General features: G+C 48.6%; 1 long non-coding RNA gene across 8 annotated transcripts in view; it reads left to right on the forward strand.

The window, feature by feature from the left end:
* The window catches only part of LOC147117716 (uncharacterized), a 698,822-nt gene that overhangs the window by 445,096 nt on the left and 226,454 nt on the right, over positions 1-27,272 (forward strand). For 3 of the 8 annotated variants that reach the window (XR_015078510.1, XR_015078513.1, XR_015078516.1), the window contains one exon: positions 24,742-24,796. The exons of the other annotated variants lie outside the window; for them this stretch is intronic. This is a non-coding gene — a long non-coding RNA (uncharacterized LOC147117716). The remainder of the gene's footprint in view (positions 1-24,741; positions 24,797-27,272) is intronic. 8 annotated transcript variants of the gene reach the window in all.

Below are 27,272 nucleotides of genomic sequence, written 5' to 3' on the forward strand. Positions count from 1 at the left end.
GGTTGAGATATCTGTTGAAGGACTGGGATTGGTTGAGGTGTCTGTTGGCTGACTGGGATTGGTTGATATATCTGTTGAAGGACATGATTGGTTGAGGTACCTGTTGGATCACTGGAATTGGTTGATGTGTCTGTTGAATGACTGGGATTGGTTGATGTGTCTGTTGAAGGACTGGGATTAGTTGAGGTGTCTGTTGAAGGACTGGGATTAGTTGAGGTGTCTGTTGAAGGACTGGGATTGATTGAGGTGTCTGTTGACTGACTGGGATTGGTTGATGTAGCTGTTGAAGGATGGGATTGGTTGAGGTACCTGTTGGATGATGTAATGAATAGGATGGATGAGGGGGAACCAGTAGATGTAGTGTATTTGGATTTTCAAAAAGCATTCGATAAGGTGCTACACAAAGTTAGGACTCATGGGATTGGGGGTAATATATTAGCATGGATTGAGGATTGGTTAATGGACAGAAAACAGAGAGTAGGAATAAACGGGACTTTTTCAGATTGGCATGCTGTAACTAGTGGGGTACCGCAAGGATCAGTGCTTGGGCCTCAGCTATTTACAATCTATATTAATGACTTAGATGAAGGGACTGAGTGTAACGTATTCAAGTTTGCTGGTGATACAAAGTTAGGTGGGAAAGTAAGCTGTGAGGAGGACGCAAAGAGGCTGCAGAGAGATATAGACAGGTTGACTGAGTGGGCAAGAACATGGCAAATGGAATACAATGTGGGGCAGTGTGAAGATATCCACTTTGGTAGGAAAAACAAAAAAGCAGAATATCTTTTGAATGGTGAGAGACTGGGAAATGTTAGCATTCAGAGGGACCTGGGTGTCCTTGTACATGAATCACAGAAAGTTAACATGCAGGTACAGCAAGCAATTAGGAAAGCAAATGGTATGTTAGCTTTTGTTACAAAGGGATTAGAGTATAAGAGTAAAGGAGTCTTACTACAATTATACAGGGCATTGGTGAGGCCACACCTGGAGTACCGTGTACAGTTCTGGTCTACTTACCTAAGAAAATACATACTTGCCTTAGAGGGAGTGCAACGAAGGTTCACTAGACTGGTTCCTGGGGTGAGGGGATTGCCCTATGAGGAGAGATTGAGTAGACTAGGCCTATATTTTCTAGAGTTTAGAAGAATGAGAGGTGATCTAATTGAAACATAACATTCTTAAGGGGCTTGACAGGGTTAATGCTGAGAAAATGTTTCCCCTGGCTGGGGAATCGAGAACACGGGGTCACCGTCTCAGAATTAGGGGTCGGTCATTTAGGACTGAGATGAGGAGAAATTTCTTCACTCAAAGGGTTGTGAATCTTTGGAATTCTCTACCCCAGAGAGCTGTGGATGCTCAGTCGATGAGTATATTCAAGACAGAGCTCGATATATTTTCGAGAACTAAGGGAATTAAGGGATATGAGGATAGTGCGGGAAGTTGGAGTTGAAGTAGAAGTTCAGCCATGATCTTATTTAATGGCGGAGCAGGCTCGAAGGGCCAAATGGCCTACTCCTGCTCCTATTTCTTATGTTCTTATGACTGGAATTGGTTGAGTTGTCTGTTGAAGGACTGGGATTAGTTGAAGTGTCTGTTGATTGCCTGGGAGTGGTTGCATTCCCATATCTACAGGAATTTCAATCATTAGAAGGAAAACCGGCCGATATTAAACATAAGGAAGGCTGGTGTGCCAGATTTGGTTTTAAAAAGATAAGAGATGTGGCTACAGGCACCATTAACTATAATGGGAGCTGAGGTTAATAGAGCCTTCTTATTGATGACTAGTGATACCACCTCCCCATAGCATTTCTTTGCTTCTTTCACTCACGGATAAGAGGGAGCAATGTTGAACCTATGGTTGTGAATGATTACAATCTCCCTTACTTATTGAAAGCCAAGCTCAAAGCTTTTTTATTTGCATGAAGCTCTATAAATCGTTCCATCGTACAATCTTTCCTAAACTCCTGTTGGCCCCTCAATATTTGGAAGGTGTTTTCAGTAAGAAAAGCCTTGTTGCACTTACTTTAACGAGTGTGATTTTTCTTTATAACAGCAACATGCAGATGAGGAACTTTTAAGTGGCACTATTGGACAAATGGCACATAAACCTAAGCTAATAAAAGGCCCGAAGCAGATTACTGAGCGAATTAAAGCTGGTCACTCTTGGGTTTGCAATGAACACTGTCACTTAATATTTCAGTCAAGAAAGCTGGAGGTGGTGGGGGGGGGGGGCGGGGGCAGCGGGGGTGGAGTGGTGTTATACTTAAGATCATTGTAGCAGTGCAATTGAAAAAAGAATGAAGCAGAACAATTTAGCTTCTTGACAGCACTGCACTATTTCAGCAATGGGCTTAGGTTGGCAATGATGCACATCAGCAGAGTGATGAAAACCTCACGTCAAGGTAATAATGACATCGATATTTCAGCTATGCAGTGAAATTATTGCAGCAATAAAGATCATTTGAATGCGTGTGATTACTAACATGCACTTAAATGAATACAGTGCCCATGATTTTTTAAGCCTGTTAAGCAACAATAGTTGTCATGCTTGCTTTTTTTTCCATCCTCCCCGAGTCCCAGCCTGTGATTCATGCTGTTGGATGTGACAGGTGCAGTAGACTTTGGTCTGACAACATAAATTTCCACAGGGCTCTGCAATAAGTGTATGCATCATAGTGTAGCATAGCATGGGTTGGGGGAACTGGGCATGTGAAGTCATAGTATTGTTGTAGAGTCCAGGAAAACAATATAATTCTCTGCATTCATCACCCGTGTTAATTTGACAGTGCATTAGTGAACCGAGGCTTGTAGGCATGTGCTGATAGCAAGTTAATGTGCTGCCTCTCTATATTCCTTAATAAGAGGCAATAACGCACAGTCAGACTTTCCTCAGTAAATTGAATCATTTTTCAGGCCTCTGTCTTGAAGATTAGAATCTACTTCAGTGCGTCCTCGCTGCAGATTTTGGGGGAGCTAAGAAATCATTTGCTCCCAATCTTTTGACCCAGGATTCTGGGTACTTTCAGGTGAATTGCATGGGTTCTACTTGTGTCACTGTCACCCCATTTTCTGGGAGGAATAAGAAATTAGCAGTGTCAAACAGTACAAGTAGAATTAGAGCTTAGCATGAGGATGTTTATTGGTTTGGTGCCACATTGGACAGACGTATTAGAAGCAGATATCAGGGAGGATTTTTCTGTGTGCTTGGTGTAATAAAATCACCTTCAGATTTACAATCGCATTACACATTGCACCCTGAGGAAATTCTCCCAATTGCGTGGCGGGAGACAGTTTAACAAAATATAGAATCTTGGATATTGAGATTTGAACAATATTCCCCATATCTGTGAACCTTGTTGAGCTGAATTCTTCAACAGCAGTTGCAGCTCCCCGAATTGCAATCACATGCATGGACTTTGGGTGAGGACAAGATACAACTCAGCTGTGATGGACTAATGATGGAATAGTCTACTGACTGTTCAGCTCACACATGACGTACGGATTTGGTGGAGGTATTACAGGATTGCCGGTACCTATGGATGCATGATTCATTGTCCTAAGGAGAAAAGTGGTCAGCAAAGAAAATGTGGGGAAAAATGAGCCCTTCACAAAAGCTAATGAATGAACACAAAAGAATGTCAGAATCATTGAATTTTAGAGTATAGGGGAGGCCATTTGGCTCATCGTGCCCATGCCTGCTCTTCGAAAGAGCAACCCATTGAAATTTTTATTTTTCAAATATTTATCCACTTTCCTTTTAAAAGCTAAGAAGTCACACAACACCAGGTTATAGTGCAACAGCTTTATTTGAAATCACAAGCTTTCGGAGCGCTGCTCCTTCGTCAGGTGAAGTGGAGAAATGCATAAAGACACAGCTTATATAGTCAGAGAATAATGTCAGATGTTTACAGGTAATCTTTCCAACTGCCATTTATCACACCTCGGCAGAGAGATAATCACAGCAATCAAAGGTGTGAATGGTGTCCAAGCCATGATGGATCCTGCTTCCACCACTGTTTCAGGTAGGGACACTCCAGGGCAGAAATACAACCTCATTTCACCTGCATTTTCAGCGTAAAACAAGGGAAAATACCTTACCAAAATCAGGCCGAGATCTCCCGCGCTCAATCTGTACCCGAAGTTCGGTAGCAGCCATATTAGATTGGGTGACTTTTAGTCACCCAAAGTGGCTGCCTGAAACAAGTGTTATGCTGATTGGTTACGGTAATCGGGGGCCTGGGCTGGTTGCAGGACCCCGACTGTAAAATTGTAGCATAAAGGGGCCGCTGGAGGCCGCAGAAAAAATGGCCCCAAAACTGTGGAAAGATTTCCTTTTTTATGGAGTCAGTAGGGGCAGGAGTTCTCCTGTCTCCACAGAAGAACTGTGGGAGTCTGCCGGCCCGGGTTCGCTCCCTCTCAGGACCTACCTGAGGGCCGTTGCCAGCCGGCTCAGATTGCTGCTGATGGAAACTATGAGTTGCTGCCCGATTGCCAACTGTAGCTATGGAGATGATGCCCAGTGAACGAAATTTGGCCCGGGCCTCCCATCGGCCCCAACCGGTGCGCTGATCGGGCGCTTCCCCCGACTTTTAGCTGCAGGTCCCATTTCTCACTGGCCATGGCCTAACAACCCTCTGAATAATTAAAAAAATTCTCCTAATCTCTTTCTTCATTCTTTTACAATTCACAATAATAAAGGCAGAAAATGCACAGTGCGAGCTTGGATTAGCTGGAGAGTGCGATGAAGGAACAAGGCCAAAGCTGCAAGCAAAATACAGTAACCACGAGCTTCTTCCTTGGAAGTGATAACTATCGATGAAAATAGTGCCTACAAACTACAATGCTGATTGTAATAAGCTAGTGAGATGCAGTGATGAGAGCTTAGCTCTTGGACTTCATTTACTGTAATTGTAAAGAACCCTTGAATTCATGAGCCCATTAAAATTCCTGTAAATGAATAGGCCTACTTATGATATTTCAACTTGATATACTGTGCCCTTTCATATTTATGCTGCAGTCAAGTCAACCAACAATGATTACTGGTCAGGGATAACTGATTATGGACTTCCATAACTCCATTCCTAATAAAGACCTACTTTTACATTATAGTGCTTTAATAATTCAGAGCAAAAAAACTACCTAAGCTGCAGAATTCTTTGGGAGACGTTCTTTTAATTAAAGCTGCACTGCTTGATAGTAATGGAAATTGTAATTCTGCTGCTTAGTGTCAGCAATAATAGGATAACATTTGCTGCATTTCTTTTCATAAAGAAAGAAAATGAGCTTAGTATTTGTGCCTTATCAAGGGGAATGTTATCTGCAGAGAGAAGGGTTGCAGCCAGCAGTTCTCTCCTGGCATCAATAGACAGGCAGCTCCACTCCCCCTTCTGCAGCTGACCTTGTTTTCCTGGCAACTGGTATTTCAATGTCAAGAGCAAGGTAGGCCAACTACCGTGTTTGACACTGAACAGGGCCGTCATTGACCTCGGAATGATGGGTAACGCTACTAAATGTTTCAAGGTGGGGCCCACGGAGAAAGATAGAGATGATGGACAGATTGGAAGTATGCTATTGTGGCAGAGCCACCAAGGGACTCTTATATCGATGTACATAATTATCTGTAACAGAATGAATCTGTACCTGTATTCATTTTACTGCATGTAAATAGCGCGTTCTCTGTAGGATTAAGACCAAACGCGATGACGTCACCACATGGGTCACGTGACGTTCCCAATGGCAGGAAACGTGATGACGTCATGACGTCAGACTGAGGAGCCTCCTCTCTCAGTCCTCGTGGAGCCAGCATTGAGCATAGACCTGTTAGTTAGTTCTCCTGCGTTTTGATTGTTACTTCTGCAAAACAGTATTAAACTTCGTTTGATTGACAGACTGACTCGATCTCAGTCCTTTGGTTAGGAATCTAGCAATTCCTACAGTGGTGACCCCGAACTTTCACGAACGATCTTCGCGGAGGAAGCGAAACGCAACGAAACGATGGAAGCGAACGCGGTGGCTTTGAAGCTCCCTCAGTTTTGGGAACAACAGGCGGCCTCCTGGTTCATGCAAGCGGAAGCTCAGTTTGAACTTCAAAATATTGTGGCGGATCAGACCCGTTACCTCTACGTGGTCTCCGCACTCGACGGCTCCACGGCTTCAAGGATCATCAACCTGCTTGAAAACCCCCCGGTCGACGGCAAGTACGACACGCTAAAAGCGCGGTTAATTCAGGTTTTCGGCCTCCCGAAGGCGGAACGCGCACGCCGCTTACTTACGCTGCCCGGGTTAGGCAACTCCAAGCCATCGGAGATAATGTGCCAGATGCTCACACTCCTCGGCTCCGAACCGCAATGCTTCCTCTTTCGTGAGTTGTTCTTGAGTCAATTGCCCGAGCAGGTACAGGCAGCCCTCGCAAGATCGGATGCTACGGATTACGTAGTGCTTGCCGCCGCAGCAGACACTGTTTATGCGGTCACGCAGCAATTCTGCACCGCCACGAGGCGCCCCTCCCGCGTGGACTCCGCCCCGCCGCCTCCATCGCCCGGCTTGTGTATTTACCACGCCCGTTTCGGCGCGAGAGCCAGATGCTGCCGGCCTCCCTGCAGTTTCACGCCTCACATGAAGAAAAAACGCCAGCACCAAATACGGGAAAGGAAGACCGAGCCTGAGGGATGTCCCACGGCCGCGATGGCGGTTGGCGATTCCGGGAAGCTCCTTTACATTACCGATTCCATCTCGGGCCGACGGTTTTTATGCGATACAGGGGCGCAGTGTAGCATCCTTCCCGCCTCCGTCCTCAACATCCGGACTGGGAGGCGTGGTTCTCCCCTCCAGGCCGCCAACGGCGGTGCCATCCGTACCTTTGGTAAATGGCGGGCCCAGGTGTGTTTCAGCGGACAGCGTTTTCAATGGGACTTTATCACTGCCAAAATTTCGCACGCCATCCTTGGCGCAGATTTTTTATGCGCCAACAGCCTTTTGGTGGATGTGAGGAATCGTCGCCTGATTAACGTGGCCACCTTCAACTCCATCCCTTGCTTACGCAGTGCCGCTGTGTCGCACACAGTCTCCTGCGCCTTGCCTGCACCTAATGAATTCACTCGCCTGCTCGGGGAATTCCCGGAACTAACCAAGCCCACTTTCTCCTCATTGACCGCCAAACACGGTGTGGAGCATCACATCGCAACGACCGGCTCTCCAGTCTATGCACGGGCTCGGCGCCTAGAACCCAGCAAACTCGCGGCAGCAAAGGCAGAGTTCGCCGCAATGGAGCGGTTGGCGATTATTCGCCAGTTGAATAGTCCCTGGTCCTCGCCTCTCCATATCGTCCCGAAACCCGGTGGCGGATGGCGGCCATGCGGTGGCTACCGACGCCTTAATGACGTCACAACTCCCGATCGGTGCCCAATACCGCATATCCAGGATTTCTCCGCGCATTTGGCGGGAAAGTCAATATTCTCCAAGGTTAACCTCGTACGTGGATACCATCAAGTGCCTGTACACCCCCAAGACATCCAAAAGATGGCGGCCATTACTCCCTTTGGCCTTTTCAAGTTCCTCCGGATGCCATTTGGGCTCAAGAATACGGCGCAGGCGTTTCAGCGCCTGATGGATTCGGTGCTGCGGGACCTTACCTTTTTATTTGTCTACCTTGATGATATCCTGATCGCCAGCTCTACCAAAGAGGAACATATCTGCCAGTTGCGCACCCTCTTTCGCCGCCTCCATCAACATGGCTTGATAATCAACCCGGCCAAATGTCAGTTCGGCCTACCACAAATCGACTTCTTGGGCCACCGTATCACTTCGGAGGGTGCGATGCCGCTTCAGTCAAAGGTAGAGGCGTTTACAGCTTTCCCACGGCCGCAGTCCATCAAGGCCCTCCAGGAGTTCCTGGGTATGGTAAATTTTTACCTCCGTTTCGTACCTAGGGCTGCTCAACTTATGCAACCACTCTACGAGGCTCTCAGAGGACAGCCGGGAAAAGGGTCCGTGGTTTGGACACCCGAGATGGACTGCGCCTTCAGCGACAAAGACCGCTCTAGCAAATGCAACTATGTTGGCACACCCACTGCCTGGTGCCCCCATCGCTCTTACGACCGACGCTTCTGACTACGCCATAGGCGCCGTGCAGGAACAGTGGGTCAGCGGCACGTGGCAGCCGCTGGCGTTTTTTAGTCGCCAACTACGACGTAATGAGTGCAAATACAGCACGTTCGACAGGGAGTTGTTGGCACTGGTTCTGGCTATCCGCCATTTTCGATTTTTATTAGAGGGACACCACTTCACCGCGTTCGTGGATCACAAACCACTGACGTTTGCTATGGCCAAGACCGCCGAACCGTGGTCGGCTCGACAGCAGCGACAACTTACCTTTATTTCGGAGTTTACGACCGACGTTCAGCACGTGGCCGGCAAGGACAACGTGGTGGCTGATTGTCTTTCGCGTGCGACCGTCCAAGCCATTCAGCTGGGAATAGACTATTCCCACATGGCTGCTGACCAAGCAACTGATCCGGAAACACAGGCATTCCGCACCGAATCCTCCTGCCTCCAGACAGCAGATGTGCAATTCCACTCAGCAGGCACCTCCATGCTCTGCGACGTCTCCTTGGGAGATCCCCGCCCGATCGTCCCGACTTCCTGGCGTCGCAAAGTCTTTGATGCCATACACAGACTTTTGCATCCTGGCGTGAAGGCATCTCAAAGATTACTGGCATCTAAATTCATCTGGAAAGGGATGCGTAAAGATGTCCGTGACTGGGCTAATGCCTGCGTCGTTTGTCAAAAATCTAAAGTACAACGGCATGTAAAAGCCCCCTTGGCCACTTTCGAAGTGCCAGAACGCCGTTTCGACCATGTCCACGTAGACCTCATTGGGCCGCTTCCGCCGTCACAAGGGTTCACACACCTCCTGACCATGGTCGACCGCACTACAAGATAGCCAGAGGCGGTTCCTTTGGCGTCTACTACCTCCGCTGATGTCGCCAGGGCTTTTATCTCCTCGTGGGTCGCACGTTTCGGTGTCCCGGCAGATATTTCATCCGACTGCGGTCCACAGTTTTCGGCCGAACTTTGGAACGCTGTAGCCTTAGGTTTGGGCACCAAGCTCCATCGCACCACGGCCTACCACCCGCAGGCAAACGGGTTGTGTGAACGTTTCCATCGGTCGTTAAAGGCATCGCTAAGGGCCAGCCTTCAGGGCACCGCATGGGTGGATCGGCTCCCATGGGTTACGCTTGGTTTGCGCACGGCGCCTAAAGAAGACCTGCAGTCATCTTCTGCGGAACTGGTGTTAAGCCAGCCGCTCCGGGTGCCAGGCGATTTCCTGCCATCGCCGACTCAGCCGTGGTCCGCAGCCGACCAACTCAGCGCCCACCGGGAAACAGCCAACTCCTTTAAGCCAATTCCAACGTCGCACCACGGCCTTCCTTCCTCTCACATACCAACAGAGTTAATGCAGGCTGAGTTTGTCTTCGTTCGCCATGATGCCCATCGCGGTCCACTCAAGCCTCCTTATACGGGCCCCTTCCAAGTACTGGAGGCAGGCGACAAGAGTTTTTTGGTTGACATCGGTGGCGAACCCGACTACATTTCAATTGACCACCTCAAGCCCACGCACCTGGACCTCGACCGGCCGGTCGAAACTGCACAGCCACCACGTCGTGGTCGACCGCCCGCTGCTACTACGTCCGACCGGATCGTTCCACCTGTCAGCCCATCCACTGCTCAGCAAATTCCTCTCTGGGAATATAGGAGTCGTTCGAACAGGCTTGTCCGACCTCCTCTTCGATTGACTTTCACTGTTAAAGACAATTCTGGGGGGGCGCATGTGGCAAAGCCACCAAAGGACTCTTATATCGATGTACATATATATCTGTAACAGAATGAATCTGTACCTGTTTTCGTTTTACTGCATGTAAGTAGCTCGGTCTCTGTAGGATTAAGACCAAACGCGATGATGTCACCACGTGGGTCACGTGACATTCCCAACGGCGGGAAACGTGATGACCTCAGACTGAGGAGCCTCCTCTTTCAGTCCTCATGGAGCCAGCATTAACCTGTTAGTTAGTTCTCCTGCGTTTTGATTGTTACTTCTGCAAAACAGTATTAAACTTCGTTTGGTTGACAGACTGACTCGATCTCAGTCCTTTGGTTAGGAATCTAGCAATTCCTACACTATCTTCATAGAGTGTTTGGGGGAAAAATTGAATTGGAAGGAAACTTTTTTCTTTAAACGGAAGGATTATCGTTTGTCTGAAGAGGTGACTATTTCACCCCCATTGTGTCTTGAAGCTATGTGTAGCACGTGTATTGCAGTCAGCTTTGTGCCTTCAGTACACAATTAAGAAAGATGGGCAGAGAAATTCGGGAGTTTAGCACCGGCCGTTAAGGCCCGCTTTGAAGAAAAAATGGCGGCCGACTCGCTTCCACCCACTTCCAGCGGGTCCCGCAGTAGCCACCATTTTGGAAATGAGGCAGGTCGTGATGCCAATGAGTGTGCAACGTTGATTTGACGCATGATCTGCTATTTTCAATGTCGCCGCTCCACTTACTGCCCTCTCTTAATCACGACCAGCTGACCAAGCGTTCAACAGCAGGGAGGAGCCCCCAGCAGTGCTATTTAAAGGGAGCATCAACAACAACTTGCAGCTGACGTGGTTTTCCAGTTTTCTGGCTCTGCCAGAGGCCGAATTTTCCCCAGGTAGGCGAGTTGGGGCAGTGGGGGCGGGGCAGGGTTCGAAGCGGAGGAGGCCGGGTTTCCTGCAGGCCCTGCCGATTTTACTGGCAGGGCTTAATTTGAATGCGAGGCCTCGAGTTCCTGCCTGCAGCCAGTCAGCTTGAGAGGCTGGCTGCGGGCGGGTAGACCTCAGTTAGGATAGCCGGACCAGGGTCCGGGATCTTGTTGGGGGATCGAGGATCGCGGTCGGGGGCGTTGAGGATCACCGGTCCGGAGTCCGGGATTGCGGGGGGCGAGGGGGTCGAGGATCATCGGTCCAGGGGGGGTCAAGGATCACCGGTCCAGGGGGGGGTCGAGGATCGCAGGGGGGAGGGTCGAGGAACGCGGGAGGGGGGGTTCAAGGATCGCAGGGGAGTCGAGGAACGCGGGGGGGCGAGAAATGCGGGGGGGGTTCAAGGATCACGGGGTGTTCAAGGATCGCGGGGGGGGCGCGGATCGCGGGGGGGACCGAGGATCGCTGGGGGGGGGGCCAAGGATCGTTGGGGGAGGCCGAGGATTGCTGGGGGGGGGTCGAGGATCGTGGGGGGGCAGAGGAACGCGGGGTGGGTAGAGGATCGCGGGGGGGTGGAGGATCGCGGGGGGGGTGGTCGAGGATCGCGGGAGGTCGAGGATCACCGGCGGGGGGGGTGGGGGGCGGTCGAGGATCGCCGGTCCGGGGGGATCGAGATCGAGGATCGCTGGTCCGGGGGGGCCGAGGATCGCGGGGGGGTGGGTGGTGGTGGTTGAGGATCACGGATGGTGGGGTCAAGGATTGTTGGGGGTGGGGGTCGAGGATCGCTGGTCCGGGGGGTTCGAGGATCGGGAGTTGGGTCAGCTATCGGGGAAGGGGGATCGGGAATCACTGGGGTCTGGTTGGCCAGGGATCTGGAGGGGGAGCTGGAAGTTCGGGGCCGGCCTCATCATCATCATCGTTGGGAGGAGGGGGGTGTTGGTGCGGGGGAGGCCTGGGGCTGGGGGATGCCTGAGGTGGGGGTGATGGGAGGCCTGGGGAGGCAATCGGAGGCCTTGTGGGGAGGTCGCCGATCATGGTGGATGGGTATGGTCGGGTACCTGGATCCAGGAGGTAGGTATAAAGCCACTTACCTCCTGGATGCAGCAGTTCCCGCCTTGGTTTAATTGCCAGGTTTCACAAATTGTGTGAAACCCGACCCCAGGCAGTTAAAAACAAAATGGAGGGGAAAATAGACTCTTCCAGCCTCATTATAATATTTAAATTGATGTACCGCCCCTGGGAGCGGGCTGGCTGCCTGCCCTCCGTCCCGCCTCTGGGAAAACCGGAAGTGAGTGGGTTGGAGGCGGGTTCAGGTCAGGATTCACATTTCTAACAATTTAACTGCCCCCACACTCCAAACCCACCCGTTTTATTTAGTGGAAAATTCTGGCCCAAGTTCCTGCACTCTTGCAGCTTTCTAAACTTGTTTAAAGTTGCTGAGGTGACAGGGAGTGATGGTGCAAGTGGAGAATGCCTTGATTCTCCTTTAAAGGCTTCTGCTCACGCCACTTGCTCACTGTCATGTGGGCTCTACTGGCAGTCCACTCGCAGTTGAGTATCTTCGGGAGAGGGAGTGGAGGAAGCAAAGAAGCGGAGAAGATGCTTGCAGAGAGAGGAGAAGGAGTGCGAGGAGGGCTCTCAGCAGAAGGCCTTACCCACCTAGGGTCTTCCGAGAGCACTTCTCCTACCACCATTTAAACCAGGAGCAGCATATTAGGAGGCTCCATTTCACCAAGGAGGTGGTCACAGAACTCTGCCACCTCCTGCAACCAGACCTGCAGCCTGAGAGCAGGGCAACCACGGCTCTCCCAGTGGCCCTCAAGGTCACTGTGGCCCTCAATTTCTTCACCAGTGGATCCTTCCAGTCTGCAGCAGGAGATATAGCTAACTTTTCTCAGTTCGCCATCCATCGCTGCATCCGGAGGTCACAGAGGCTCTCTACTCCAGGAGAGGGGACTTCATTGTCTTCTCTCTGAACAGAGAGAAGCAGGACGAGCGTGCACGTGGCTTTGCCAGGATAGCGGGCTGCTCAATGGTGCAGGGCGCCATCGACTGCACATACGTGGCTTTGCGGGCGCCGTATAACAATGTTCCATAACCGCAAAGGCTACCACTCACTAAGGCCGGAATTTTGCCGGCGCTCAGGGCGGGTTTGGAGGCGGGTCCACTGTCAGAGTTGAGTCTGCTCTGATGTATCTGATAAGCTGAGAGCTGCAGAAGTGGTGTAAAGGATGCCATATTGCAGATGGTTAGTTTCAGAGTGCAGAAACTGTTGGTTACTGCATTTGTAATACATACAGAGATTTCTTTAGCTTATAAATGTTTAGAGGCAACTGTATGTCCAGTGCCACCTCATTGGAACAACCTCCCTCACCACTGACAGATCGCTTCTATCATCTCACCTGCAGCTGCCATCTATTGCAGCAACATCAGTGCCCTTGAAACAATCAGACCTTGGTCCTCTGAATCCTTCCACGATCAGTCCCAACACCAACATCAGCAGACACACCAACAACATCACCAACCTTGTCCGCCATCACCTGATGCTGCACAGGACACAGGGCATCAACCCCTGACAACATTGCTGCCCGGGAGGCCAGCAATGGCTTCACCATGGCCAGATTTACTTCACTTGATGCTGTAAACCCTGGCTGCCACATGATGCGCCAGGTTGACACCATCCCACACCAGCACCATAAAACATCCCTTTAATGCCCAAGCCATTCCATGCACACTCATCACTATAGCTGGGGGTGTGGGGGGGGGGAGTTATGTCTGAACATTCACTGGAACTCAGTAAGACACTTCTCAAGGTGCACACAGACCTGTCCAATAAGGGGCAGTGTTGAAAATATAGATTTAATTGTATGACAACACATTACCAGAAACTTCACATGAACATTGGCTAAACCTCTCAAGTGCCTACCCTTGTGTGTTGTTAGTTGGTATGCAGTAGGATGAGGGCGAGTGTGAGGGGTGGCTAGTGAGATGGGGAAGTGATAAAGTAGATAGAGAGGGTTGGGTGGAGGTGCAAGGTAAATTGGGTGTGAGTAAGGATGTGCAGGAGTAGGGTAGGGAAGGCTGAGTGATGGGGATGTGTTGAGTGGCACAGCAGGGTGAGTTTGTGTGTGGCTTTGCAGTAACGTTTTGTGATCCACTGAGATCATTGAAAGGTTGGCGCCACTGCAGCCAGGAACCCCTGATGACATCCCTGCTTTTGCCCTCTTGTACAATGTGCAACCAGACTGCGTTGGTGTCCTGGGGAGGTCTCTTCCGCCCTTGGAAGGGAAGAGAACCTCCCTGCGTGCTGTGACTCCCTCCATAAGCATATGGAAGGAGTCATGCGAGAGCCTGGGTGTAAGCATCCACCTTTGTGCAGTGCTTGTCAGTGTTTGCAGCACCTCAATGTGAAGGGATAATTACAAGTCCTAGCCCTTTCGGACTACCCCAGATCAGGTGTACTCCCCAGACGTTCACCCTCAACCAAAGTTACAGATAGCCGAACTCCACAAGATGCTTAAATGGTCTAAAGGTTCAGGCTCTCTCTCCCTAAAGGAAAGGAACGACCTGAAGATATTACCGTCCTCCAGATAGCATTTTTAATAAGTTTAACTAGACTAACCTTCCGGATATTATGAGGGTCTAGAATACCCCCCAGAAACATAGAAACATAGAAGATAGGAGCAGGAGTAGGCCATTCGGCCCCTCGAGCCTGCTCCGCCATTCAATGAGATCATGGCTGATCATCCAAATTCAGTACCCTGTCCCTGCCTTCTCCCCATATCCCTTGATCCCTTTAGCCTTAACTCTTCACCAGAGAATATACAGAGATTTGAGTTCGCAAGGTTGATACAGAAATTACTCTGTGAGACAATTCTAAAAATATATAAATTTATTAAAGAACCGACATGTAGTTAACAGCTGGTGTATCCATCACAACATTACAGTTCAAAAACAATTAGCTTTCATTTCTTATTTCTCAGAGATCCTTATTCTCAAATCTTAACTTTGTTACATTTCTACTTTTCTTACTTATTTCTAAATCCAGAACATCCACCAAAATCAAATAATAGTACCTCTTTGATCACCCGAGACAAAGTTAAAGACTTACAGAGATGTCTCTGAAGAGTTGAGAAATGCTTTGCCTGTTCAGTGAGTTCTGCCTTTCTGTTGAAAAGGTCTATTTTTATACTCTTTTGGCAATGGTTTCTTCTTTGATATTCTCTGCTGATGTCAGCTAATTGTCTTTATTGATACCTCTGTTTGAATGCTTTCTATCTTACTATCAATTCAACTATTGCATGCATAATTATTTCTCTACCTTTAGGTGTTCCAAAAACCATCATAAAAACAATGACAGCAATGGTTTCTGTTTGATGCCATTCTTATCAAAGATTCTTCATTCAATTCTTAATATTGGCTTTACTGGTTTTTAGCAGTTGTTGTGACTCCGTGCTGCTCCAAACACAGTGTAATTGCTTGGTGTCTCTATTGAAGTTATATCTTCAAAGTGTCCTTGTTGGTATCATATTTACTATGTATATAAATTAAAGACACTTCAACTGAATGTTTCATGCATTTCTAGCTATCTCAATTGGTTGCATATTTAATCGTGTTTCCTGTCATCCAAGTTTAACATAAAAACTATTTGACCAGCAGGTGTTTCTTTTACTTGATGTCATGTTTCAAAGGCACATGGTTCTTTTAATGTTTGTGTTTCTGTTCAATGTGTTATTTCTTAACACTTTAAACAGCATCTTCTCATTGTGTTACCTCCAAACTCTAGACCTTTCGGAAGCACCAATGGTTTGCTTCAATCTTTCATTGTTTTAGTATATTTAACTAAATCCCATTTCAAAGCTTGTTTACAACTTTGTTATCAACTGATCTTTATCTCAGAAGCCTGTTCTCTGTTTACAGCCTATGTCTCTGAGGTTTTACAGCTTGTGTCTCTGAGGCTTTAGATTTTTAAACCCAGTTTATCATGTATTAATAAATATTCAAAATCTGTTCATGGTATCGTGTATTTCTCTGAATCATGGCTATTCCTTCACAAATGCTGTCAAACACTGAGAACAACTGTCAAGCTCAATGTGGCCGTGGTCCCTTTAAGGAAACCAGCTGATGACGCATCATCAAATGACGTCATCAGACCCGCTTCCTGTTATTTAACCGGGAAGCCCGCAGGGTGGGCTTAACAAGGCCAATGCAGGGAAAATCCCTTTGACAGAGCGGCTGCAGCTGGGAGCGGGACTGGAACCCGGAAACCAGCTATCCTGATGCCGCTGAGAAAATCCAGCCCTTAATGTGCAGTTGTTGTGCGACCACACCCAGCGCATCATGATGGTGAATGCCTGCTATCCTGGTAGCAGTCATGATGGCTTCATCCAGCCACCATATCAAACCCGAGGATGGTTGCTATCTGCTCTGCACCTGGCTGATGACTCCCCTCTGCAATCCCATCACTCGTGGCCAGCACTCACATAATGACAGCCATGCTGCCACCAGGAACGTCATTGAGAAGACTATCGGGGTGCTCAAGCAATTGTTCCGCTGCCTTGTCCACTCGGGAGGAGCCCTCCAGTACTCGCTGGAGCGGGTGACCCATTTTGTGGCGGTCTGCTGCATGCTGCATAACTTGGTCATCATGAAGGCACAGCCTTGCCACCAGGGACTGCGGGACCACCTCAGGAGGAGAAGGAAGGGGAGGAGGAGGGAGGGAGTAGGCAGGCAACAAATCCCCATTTTGGATGGGCTGTCCCTGCGCACCTCATCAGACTCTGATTCCAGTGAATGAAACCCCAGACAACACAAAAGCAAAGTACTGCGGATGCTGGAAATCTGAAATAAAAACAGAAAACGCTGGGAATAGTCAGCAGGTCAGTCAGCATCTGTGGAGAGAGAAACAGAGTTAATGTTTCAGGTCGATGACCATTCCCACATCCGCGTTGCTCACTACTTCCCCACCATACCATCCCTCTGTCACAGAACATCACAGCCTCCTGGGCACAAAGCTGAAATGAGAGTCACCACAAAACACACATTACAAACAAAAATCATCAATTTATCCAAATCCAATCAAAATGACAATATCAGCTATTTACCTGTATGCATTCCCTCAGTGTCGGCCTTTACCAACTCTAGTGCTCCTACGCAGTGCTCCCCAGTGGCTCAGCATGGCTGGTGGAAGGCTGCTGACTTTCAGTGGGAGAGACAACAGATGGCCTTGCACGACGACCTCGACCAGCTGTGGACCAAGAAGGCCCGGTTATGGACTGCACCACCTCGGCATGGGCGGCAGCAGTCTGGGCTGGCTGGCTGAGGGGCAGCATCAAGGGCAATGGCGGAGTGTCAGTGGATGGAGTAGGAATGCTGTCATCCTGAGAGAGGACAGTAGGTTCGTGCTCCACAGAGACACTGCCACTCCCCTGGGGCGGCACCTCAGCATTGCTAGCAATCTATTTTTTAAAATTCATTCATGGGATGTGGGTGTCGCGGGCAAGGCCAGCATTTATTGCCCATCCCTAGTTGCCCTTGAGAAGGTGGTGGTGAGCCGCCTTCTTGAACTGCTGCAGTCCGTGTGGTGAAGGTACTCCCATAGTGCTGTTAGGGAGGGAGTTCCAGGATTTTGACTCAGCGACAATGAAGGATTGCCGATATACTTCCAAGTCAGCATGGTGTGTGACTTGCAGGGGAACGTGGAGGTGGTGATGTTCCCATGCGCCTGCTGTCCTTGTCCTTCTAGGTGGTAGAGGTCACAGGTTTGGGAGGTGCTGCCGAAGAAGCTTTGGCGAGTTGCTGCAGTGCATCTTGTAGATGGTACACACTGCAGCCACGGTACACCGGTGGGGGAGGGAGTGAATGTTTAAGGTGGTGGATGGGATGCCAATCAAGCGGGCTGCTTTGTCCTGGATGGTGTCAAGCTTTTTGAGTGTTGTTGGAGCTGCACTCATCCAGGCAAGTGGAGAGTATTCCATCACACTCCTGACTTGTGCCTTGTAGATGGTGGAAAGGCTTTGCGGAGTCAGGAGATGAGACACTCGCCGCAGAATAACCAGCCTCTGACCTGCTCTTGTTTCCACAGTATTGATGTAGCTGGTCCAGTTAAGTTTCTGGTCAATGATGACCCCCAGAATATTGATGGTGGGGGATTCGGCAATGGTAATGCTGTTGAATGTCAAGGGGTGGGGGTTAGACGCTCGCTTGTTGGAGGACATACCTGGGCAGTTTTCCACATTGTCGGATAGATGCCAGTGTTATAGCTGTACTGGAACAGCTTGGATAGAGGCGCAGCTAGTTCTGGAGCACAAGTCTTCAGCATGACAGCCGGGACCCACAGCCTTGCTGTATCCTGTGCACTCAACCATTTCTTGATATCACATGGAGTGAATCGAATTGGCTGAAGACTGGCTTCTGTGATGGTGGAGACCTCAGGAGGAGGCTGATATGGATCATCCACTTGGCACTTCTGACTGAAGACGGTTGCAAACGCTTCAGCCTTGTCTTTTGCACTCACGTGCTGGGCTCCACCATCATTGAGGATGAGGATATTCATGGAGCATCCCCCTCTCGTTAGTTGTTTAATGGTCCACCACCATTCATGACTGGATGTGGCAGGACTGCAGAGCTTTGATCTGATCTGTTGATTGTGGGAATCGCTTAGCCCTGTCTAGAGCATGCTGCTTCCACTTTTTAGCTTGCATGTAGTCCTATGTTGCAGCTTCCCCAGGTTGGCACCGCATTTTTAGGTACACCTGGTGCTGCTCCTGGTATGCTCTTCTACACTCCTTATTGAACCAGGGTTGGTCCCCTGGCTTGATGGTAATGGTAGAGTGAGGGATATGCCGGGCCATGACGTTACAGATTGTGGTGGAATACAATTCTGCTGCTGCTGATGGCCCACATCGCCTCATGGATGCCCAGTTTTGAGCTGCTAGCTATGTACTGAATCTATCCATTTAGCACGGTGGTAGTGCCACACAACACGATGGAGGGTGTCCTCAGTGTGAAGACGGAATTTCGTCTCCACAATGACTGTGCAGTGGTCACTGCTACCAATACTGTCATGGACAGATGCATCTGTGACAGGTAGATTGGTGAGGATGAGGTCAGGTCGGTTTTTCCCTCATGTTGATTCTCTCACCACCTGTTGCAGGCCCAGACTGGCAGCTATGTCCTTCAGGACTCGGCCAGCTCAGTCAGTAGTGGTGCTACTGAGCCACTCTTGGTGATGGACATTGAAGTCCCCCACCCAGAGTACATTCTGTGCCCTTGCTACCCTCAGTGGTTCTTCCAAGTGGTGCTCAACATGGCGGAGTACTGATTCATCAGCTGAGGGAGGGCGGTAGGTGGTAATCAGCAGGAGGTTTCCTTGCTCATGCTTGACCTGAAGCCATGAGACTTCATGGGGTCTGGAGTCAATGCTGAGGACTCCCAGGGCCACTCCTTCCTGACTGTATCCCACTGTGCCACCACCCCTGGTGGGTCTGTCCTATGGGACAGGACATACCCAGGGATGGTGATGGAGGAGTCTGTGACATTGGCTGAAAGGTATGATTCTGTGAGTATGACTATGTCAGCCTGTTGCTTGACTAGTCTGTGGGACAGCTCTCCCAATTTTGGCACAAGTCCCCAGATGTTGGTGAGGAGGATTTTGCAGGGTCGACTGAGCTGAGTGTGCTGTTGATGTGTCCGTAGCCAGTGGCGAGGTCGATGCCACGTGGTCCGTCAGTTTTATTCTTATTATTGTTTCTTGTAGCAGTTTTTTACAACTGAGTGGTTTGCTAGGCCATTTCAGAGGGCAGTTAAGAGTCAACCACATTGCTGTGGGTCTGGAGTCACATATAGGCCAGACCAGATGAGGACAGCAGATTTCCTTCCCTAAAGGACATTAGTGAACCAGATGGGTTTTTAATGATAGTTTTTATGGTCATCATTACTGATACTAGTTTTTTATTCCAGGTTTATTTAATTAACTGAATTTAAATTCCCCAGCTGCCGTGGTGGGATTGTGGACTCACGTCTCCGGATCATTTGTCCAGGCCTCTGGATTACTAGTCCAGTCACATAACCGCTATGCTACCATACCCGGCAATCTGTTGAAGGACAGACTGCTGGCCTGCTGCAACACCCTGCAAGCCTGTTTCAGGACTTGTAAACCCAGCCACAATGGCGGCAGTCTGAGCTTCCACTGCAGCAGTGAGACGTTGGGTCACTTCCGCCTGTGCTGCAATGGAAGCTGCATCATCAAGGTCTCTTCTGGAGTTGTCCATCATTTCGATCCTGGAAATCATGAGCACCAAGCTCAATGGAAAGACCCGTGCAATGTTGGGGCCAGACTCCTCCTTGACACTGACAAGAGGCTCTCTGGCAGGCTTGCCATTGCACCTAGCATTTCCGTGTGCATGCCCATCACCTTTCTTCTGAAGGCCACCCCATCGAGGTTCATCATCTGAGTCCTGTGCAGCAGAACTTGTGCGTGAACTCGGCCTCCGGGGAGCTGGCACCTGAGTTGCTCTTTCCCCCGACCTTGCTGCAGTCCACTCATGCCCAGTGCCTCACCACGTGCAGATCCCGCCTCTATGCTACCCTCTAAAGTCCACGCAGTGCCATTTTCTGAGTAGGTGTCTGCGAGAGTCAAATGCAGTGCTGAGGTGTCTCTTCTTTTTCTTCGTCTCCTGCTTCAATTTGCTGATGATGAGGAACAGGCTGGCCCGCTGGCAGTTCTTGGATATCTGAAAGCAGAAAGGCACAAGGGTCGGGTTGTGGTGAGGAGAGGAGGGGTAAGCAAGATATCTATGCATACACCATCAGCAGCTTGTAAGTGAGAAGAGATTGTGGGATGAGAGGGAAGTGGGATATGAGAAGAAGGATTAGATATGACCATACCGTCATCATCAACAATGGTTTCAACTTCTCTGCTGGCTATGGACGCTGTCACTGCCCCTCCAATAATTTCAAGCACTGATTCCTCCAGGTCCACCAGGTTCTCTATTGTGGCTTGGCCGCCTCCCGTCTGTTGTTGCTCCCTCTGTTATGTACCACCTTGGCCTGCAAGAGAAAGGGAAGTGTGCAAGGTGTGAGATGTGGGTGTGAGTGTTGCAGCACTGTTAAGTGTGTGAGGGTGAAGTGAAGCCATGCTTGTGAGGTATGAGTGGTGACAGCTAGAGATTGTTGGTAGGTGAGTGATGGGGGTGTGGTGGATCGAGCAGTATGTGAGGCAGAAGGTGGGATATGGCATTTGCTGAAGCCTTCACTCACCTTGACCTACCATGTGAGGTCATTAAACTTTTGTCAGCACTGGATCCAGGTCCTTGGGACTACACTGGTGGCCGTGATAGATTCAGCAATCTCTTCCCTCAACCTTCTGCAAATGAGCTTGGATGGCCTCTTGCCTCCTTCGTTGTACCCCCAGGACCAAGGCCTCCAGTGCAGCATCTGAAAGTCTTCTAGCTCGTTCTCTAGGTTGCTGTGCCATGGCTTGCTCCAGAGTGAGAATGAGGTGCTTCTGCAACAAAGCACCTCCCCTGTAACTAGTGCATAGAGCCTAGGCCAAACTTTATTGGCCATTAGACTGCATCTGATAGTGCCCCACGCCCCTGTTGAGTGCTAAGCCAATCAGCAGCATGTTTAGTGCTGAGATCACCGCTCCAATCATGTTAATGAGCAGGCAGCACGAATTTTGCGTGCTGCCTGCACCACTTAGAAGAGGCACAGGCAAATAGCGCTGGCCCGTGACACCGCCCGTTTTCAGGCCTTACCCAATTTCTAGGCCAAAGACTTGCATTTATATAGTGTCTTTCACGAACTCAAGACATCTCAAAACGTTTACAGCCAATGAAGTACTTTTGAAGTGTAGTCACAGTTGTAATGTAGGAAATGCCACAGCCAATTTGCACAACAGCAATGTGATAATTACCAGTTAATCTGCTTTAGTAATGTTGGTTGAGCAATAAGTATTGGTCAGGACACCGAGGAGAACTCCCCATCTCTTCTTTGAACTAGTGCCATGAGATTTTTAATATCCAGCTGAGAGGGCAGACGGGGCCTCAGTTTAACGTCTCATCCGAAAGATGGCACCTCCGACATTGCATCGCTCCGTCAGCACTGCACTGGAGCGTCAGCCTAGATTTTGGGCTCAAGTCTCTGGAGTGGGAGTTGAACAGACGACCTTCTGATTCAGAGGCAAGAGTGCTACCAACTGAGCCATGGCTGACACTTTGGTACCAATTACTGGCTGATACCAATTACAGGCAAAATAAATGAGGATCAGAATGTACATATATGTTGTGAAAAATGATAATTTTGTTAATGTGCAGTCTTCAATTAAGTCATCTTTCCAAACTGTACGACCGTCATTAGTTGGTCTCTTATTTCCCAAATGTTTCTTGTAACAGACTCTTGCTTAACTGTCAGAAGAGTCAGTTAGTTGTTAATGCAAAGTATCCATATTGTACCAAAAAGTGCAAACATATTTGAAGATCAAATAATCTAGGATAATTGTGAGCCCTATACAGAGGGATACGACACACAGTTCCATTTGTGGTTTTGATGGTTTGAATTTGAAGTCAAAGTAAAACAAAAGATGAACCATTTCTGTGGACTGAGAGTCTTCCGAGATAATGGGGAAACAACATGTCTTGGATATATAGACCCACTAAAATGTCATGAAAATATTTCTCTTGAACACATGACCACATGGGCTACCGTGGAAACTGGATGGCACAAAGCAATTACAGGAACAGATCACATGAAATAGTCAGCAAGAATTATTCACCTGACAGCCAATCTCTTTCAACCTTCACAATCACAAATCCAGTAAATCGTTGGCGGCACAAATATTGTTTGCCTGATATTTCCAAAACGGTATTGTGAACGGTTGGAATGGTCAAACTAAACCGCATTTTGTCCTTCACAGTGATGATTTCGTAAAGACATGGGGCTGGATTTTACTCACCGAGACACGTTGGGGGCGAGACTGCTGCCTTCCGGGTTCTAGTCCCGCCCCCAGTGACGTCTGATGCACAGATGCTATTTTCCCCTGATTGGCCTTGTTAAGCCTGCCCTGTGGGCTTGCTGGCCAATTAAGGGAAAGCCGGTGTCAGATGACGTCAGTTGATGACGCTTCATCTGCCGGTTTTCTTAAAGGCACATGAACCATAAATTTTTGACAGATGATTTAACAGTGTTTGACAGCATTGAGGTGCTGTCAAACACTGACAATCACTGTACACAGGTGAGCCCTTGCACCCAGGCTCTCCAGTGACTCTCTCCTTAGGATGAAACAGATGGCAGCTGCAGGTGAGGGTACAGAAGCGATCTGTCACTTCTCCCATTGAGGTGAGGCCACACAAACACTTCAAAGCTTGTCACCTACAGAAAAATCTAAACACATTAAAAATGACTTTCCCAACATTTCCTTACCTCTGATACTCACCAGTGTCCCATTGCATCCTTCACACCACTTCTGCAGCTGTCATCTATACACCAACATAACAATAGACCCACAGCACGCCTCACTTACCCTGGCGGGGTTCACCGACGTCGGGAAGCCCGCAGTAGAAGTCTAAAAATGGGAAAAAGCCTCTTACCTGCCTGTTAACTACCTGGAAGATTGGTTGGAGGTGGGTTGGGAGCGGGTTCGGGACCCGCTCCCTTTTTTTTGACTTTCCCAGCAGTCCCGCCTCCAAACCTGCCTCCTCAGGGCTGGTAAAATCCAGCCTATGCGAATCATCTAAATTGGAGCAATTTTCATTAGAACAGAAGAGATTAAGGAATGATTCGATAGAGGTGTTTAAAATTATGAAGGGATGAGACAAAGTCAATAGAAACAGATTGTTTTTGTCATTGAGGAGTTGAAACGAGGTTGCATCGTTATAGGACTAAATGGAAAGATTTAAAGCAGAAAGGAGGAGAACTTTTTTTTTTACACAGAGGGTTGTGAGGCTGTGGAATAAATTACTGGAGTTAGTGACCATGTCAACATTTGAGAATAGGCTAGGCAGGTGGTTGAAGGGAAAAGGAATTAATGGATATGGGAACAAGATGGGCACATGGGATTAGGACACTGCCTGAGTGGAGCATAAACACCAACATGGACTGGCTGAGGCAAACGGCCATTTCCACGTTGTATGCAATTTTACGTAAAAAATCAAATGGGAAATGGGTCATCTTATTTGCGTAGATATGATTCATGGAGCAGCCAATAATAGAGAAATACTAGGAGTGGCATTTTCCATCAACAAGAGCATCATAGTTTGCAAGATCATGTAAACATATGGAGCTGTGTTTAATTTTCAAGAGATATATCAAAATGGATTACATTTCAAACCCAAATGAGTGACTCACTCTTAATGAGTATCACTTGGCAGGACTGAGTTTCATTTAGTGCTATGTTTAAGGACTGTAATAAAATAATAGCAAGAAAGAAACGGACTTGAATTTATATCCTCAGGACATCTCACAATGCTCCACAGCTAATGAAATGCTTTTGAAGTGTGATCGCTGTTCTAATGTTGGGAAACGTGGCAGCCAATTTGCGCACAGCAAGGTCCCACAAACTGCAATGAGATAAAGTACCAGTTATTCCGTCTTTGGTGGTATTGATTGAGGGATAAATGTTTGCTGGGACAGGGGAGGACTCCCCTGCTCTTCTTTGAATAATGCCATGGGATCTTTTATGTCCACTTAGAGCGTAGATACGACATTAGTTTATCCAAAAGACAGCACCTCCGACAGTGCAGCACTCCGTCAGTACTGTACTGAAGTGTCAGCCTAGATTTTTGTGCTCAATTTCAAGAGTGACCTTCAGAGGCAAGAGTGCCACCACTGAGTTAAGAAGTCTTTGCTCTTTAAAATAACTTTAACCCAGATCTCTATAATCAGAAAATGCTTCTAATACACAGCGTTTCTATCAGCCTCTGATTGGCCCACTGTGTATTTTCAGTCTGTCCTGTTTTTATTTCAGATCTCATGTTTGTAGTTTTTTTTCACTTTATCTCTTTTTTTTCAGATCAGCTTTCAATTTAAACAGAGCCAGGAAACTTTGTCCACTTAAAAACATTGAGGTATTGAGATTTTTTTTAAACAGCATATTAAGGTTTATAAACACACTTGCAACTTAGCTATTCATGGAATAGTTTTATATCTAACCTCGGAGTTGAAAGCTAAGAAAGGCAAGATTCGGGAGTCGGGGAGAGGAGACACATATCAGGGACTTGGGGCACAGAGTGTGTCCAGCTGGTGGACCCCTGCCCCTCCCCCTGCATGCTGGGCAAAATGACCTGTATTATAGGCATGGCCTTTTCCTGAATCGTGGGAAATGTGTCTCATTGTGAGCCCCAAGGGGGAAGGCAGTGAGATTGTATATTCCCTGAGACTCCTCCTGAACATAGGACAGGTGGTAGATCTGGTATCACAGCTGAACCTCAACTTGTTGTCACCCAACACTGACGCACTTTCTTAGGGGTCAGTCGACAATTGAAATCCAGAACCTGGCTAATTGCACCCCCTCTCTCCCTCCGCTCGTAAACCTTCCCATTTAGGGTTGCCAGCCCTCCAGGATTGCCCTGGAGTCCCCGGGAATTGAAGATTAATCTCCAGGACACTGTTGCGAGCAACCCAGGAGAAAAATCATAGGGAAATAAAACAAGGTTTTTTTTTCATTTTCTTTGAACACTTATTTATTAGTTATAAAAATATTAGAGATGGCGAAGAGAGACTGCTTGATTGGGTGGGGAGGTTGGAGGCAAGAGGTCATGTGATGAAACCTCCAGGGATACGCCCAACCAGAGTTGGTATCCCCATTCCCATTCTGTATGGCTCATACCACACCTTGGGGGAGAAATTCGGTGGCATCCCCTTTGGGGCGCTAACTTCACTGGGGCGCTACTTTTAGCGCCCCGAAAATGTTAGCGCCCCTGCGTCGTAAATTCAGTGGTAGCGCCCCAAGCAGGAGGCGGGGCACTACTGGAAGTGCTCCCCCTCCTTCCTGGGGCGCTACAATTCAATATTGCGGCGTTACGTGCAACAGCGCCACGTGCATCGGCACATAGCGCCGTGGTATTGCAGGCCTCCCTCCCCTGATTAAAGGGGAGGGGCCTAGTGGTGCACGCACCGGGGCCATGCTGGACCACCGGGGAGCCGGGTGCCGGGAAAGCAGCCCGGCACTCAAGAGGAGCGATCGCGGCCGGCACTCTGAATGAAGAAGGGGAAGGGGGGCAGGTGCTGGCAGCCCGACACCTGCCCGTTAACGTGCGCCGCCGCGGCTGCAAAAACGCCACCCTGGCCCTGTCGGACATGTCGTCCGGTGATAGGTCAGGGGGCGCAACTGAAGTTTGCAAGCGGGGTGCTGTGCACGACGACGATGCCATCGCCTGCAGCGCAGCACCGCGGGGTGCTACCGGCTGCCGCCGCCACTAGCCTCCCACTGAATTTCGCAGGAGGCGTTAGCGGCGCCGCCCCCAGGGGGTGCTAACGGGAGGCACAAAGCAACCCAGTTTTTCCCCCCTTGTATTTACTACATACACTATCAGGGAAATCCCATGAATTGAGGCTTGGTAATAATAATCTATTTCATTCATCGTTTTTATTTAAATTGGCCGACTAAACACAATTCCATTTGAGAGCTGAAAGTATTTCACAATTTAACACAGTACGATGCTGCTTGAAATCTGCTCAGTCCTTTTCCCAGTGATTTTGAAGGAAACTGTGGTTGTTTGAAATCAGTAGTCACCACGTTAGTCAGCTGTGTTCTAATAACTGGTAAATGAATGGACCCTTCCCAGAAAAAAAACCCAAATTGAGAGATGAGTACTTCTTGTCAGCGTTGCCATGTTGAAGGCGTTCCAGGCTGGGGAGCCAGAGTTGCTTAATCCTTTTTCTTTGCAGCCAAACTCCCATTTCTCTGACAGTGAGTGACACAGTGACGCACATTGGTCAGTGTACGTCACAACTGAGAAGCGACACAGGCTGGTGGGCATGTGCTTAAAATTATACACTCTACAGGCTAGACACCCTGCACAATTTGTATTTATTTAACTTAAATAGCACTGCTTTTTTAACAATTGAAAGCCAACAATATATGTCATGCACCAATCTAAAAATGCCAATTCACTAAAGTAAAATGAAAAGCGAGGCCCCTCTGCCCTCTCAGGTGGAAGTTCTTTAAAAAAAAGAAAACCTTTCGAGATTCGTAAAGCAGTAGCCTAATTTTACAGCTGGTTTCTCTTGCAGGGAATGCTTACCCAAGACGGTTGTGTTCCACCATTACACAGTGTATTTGCCCCATTTACACTGTGGGGCAGAACTCATAGACCACCTCTCTATCTCTCCTCCTTTAAGACGATTCTTAAAACCTACCTCTTTGACCAAGACCGCTCCTAATATTTCCTTTTGTGCTTTAGTGTCAAATTTTGTTTGATAATGCTCCTGTGAAGCACTTTGAGACATTTTACTAGGTTAAAGGTGCTATATAAATGCAAGTTGTCATTGCTGTAAAACATCAGATCCTGGGTAAAATCATCCACTTATATACAAAGCTGC

Source organism: Somniosus microcephalus, chromosome 5 (genome assembly GCF_052327205.1).
Source record: "Somniosus microcephalus isolate GS21.2 chromosome 5, FLI_Smic_1.0, whole genome shotgun sequence".
NCBI classification, from domain to species: Eukaryota; Metazoa; Chordata; class Chondrichthyes; order Squaliformes; family Somniosidae; genus Somniosus; species Somniosus microcephalus.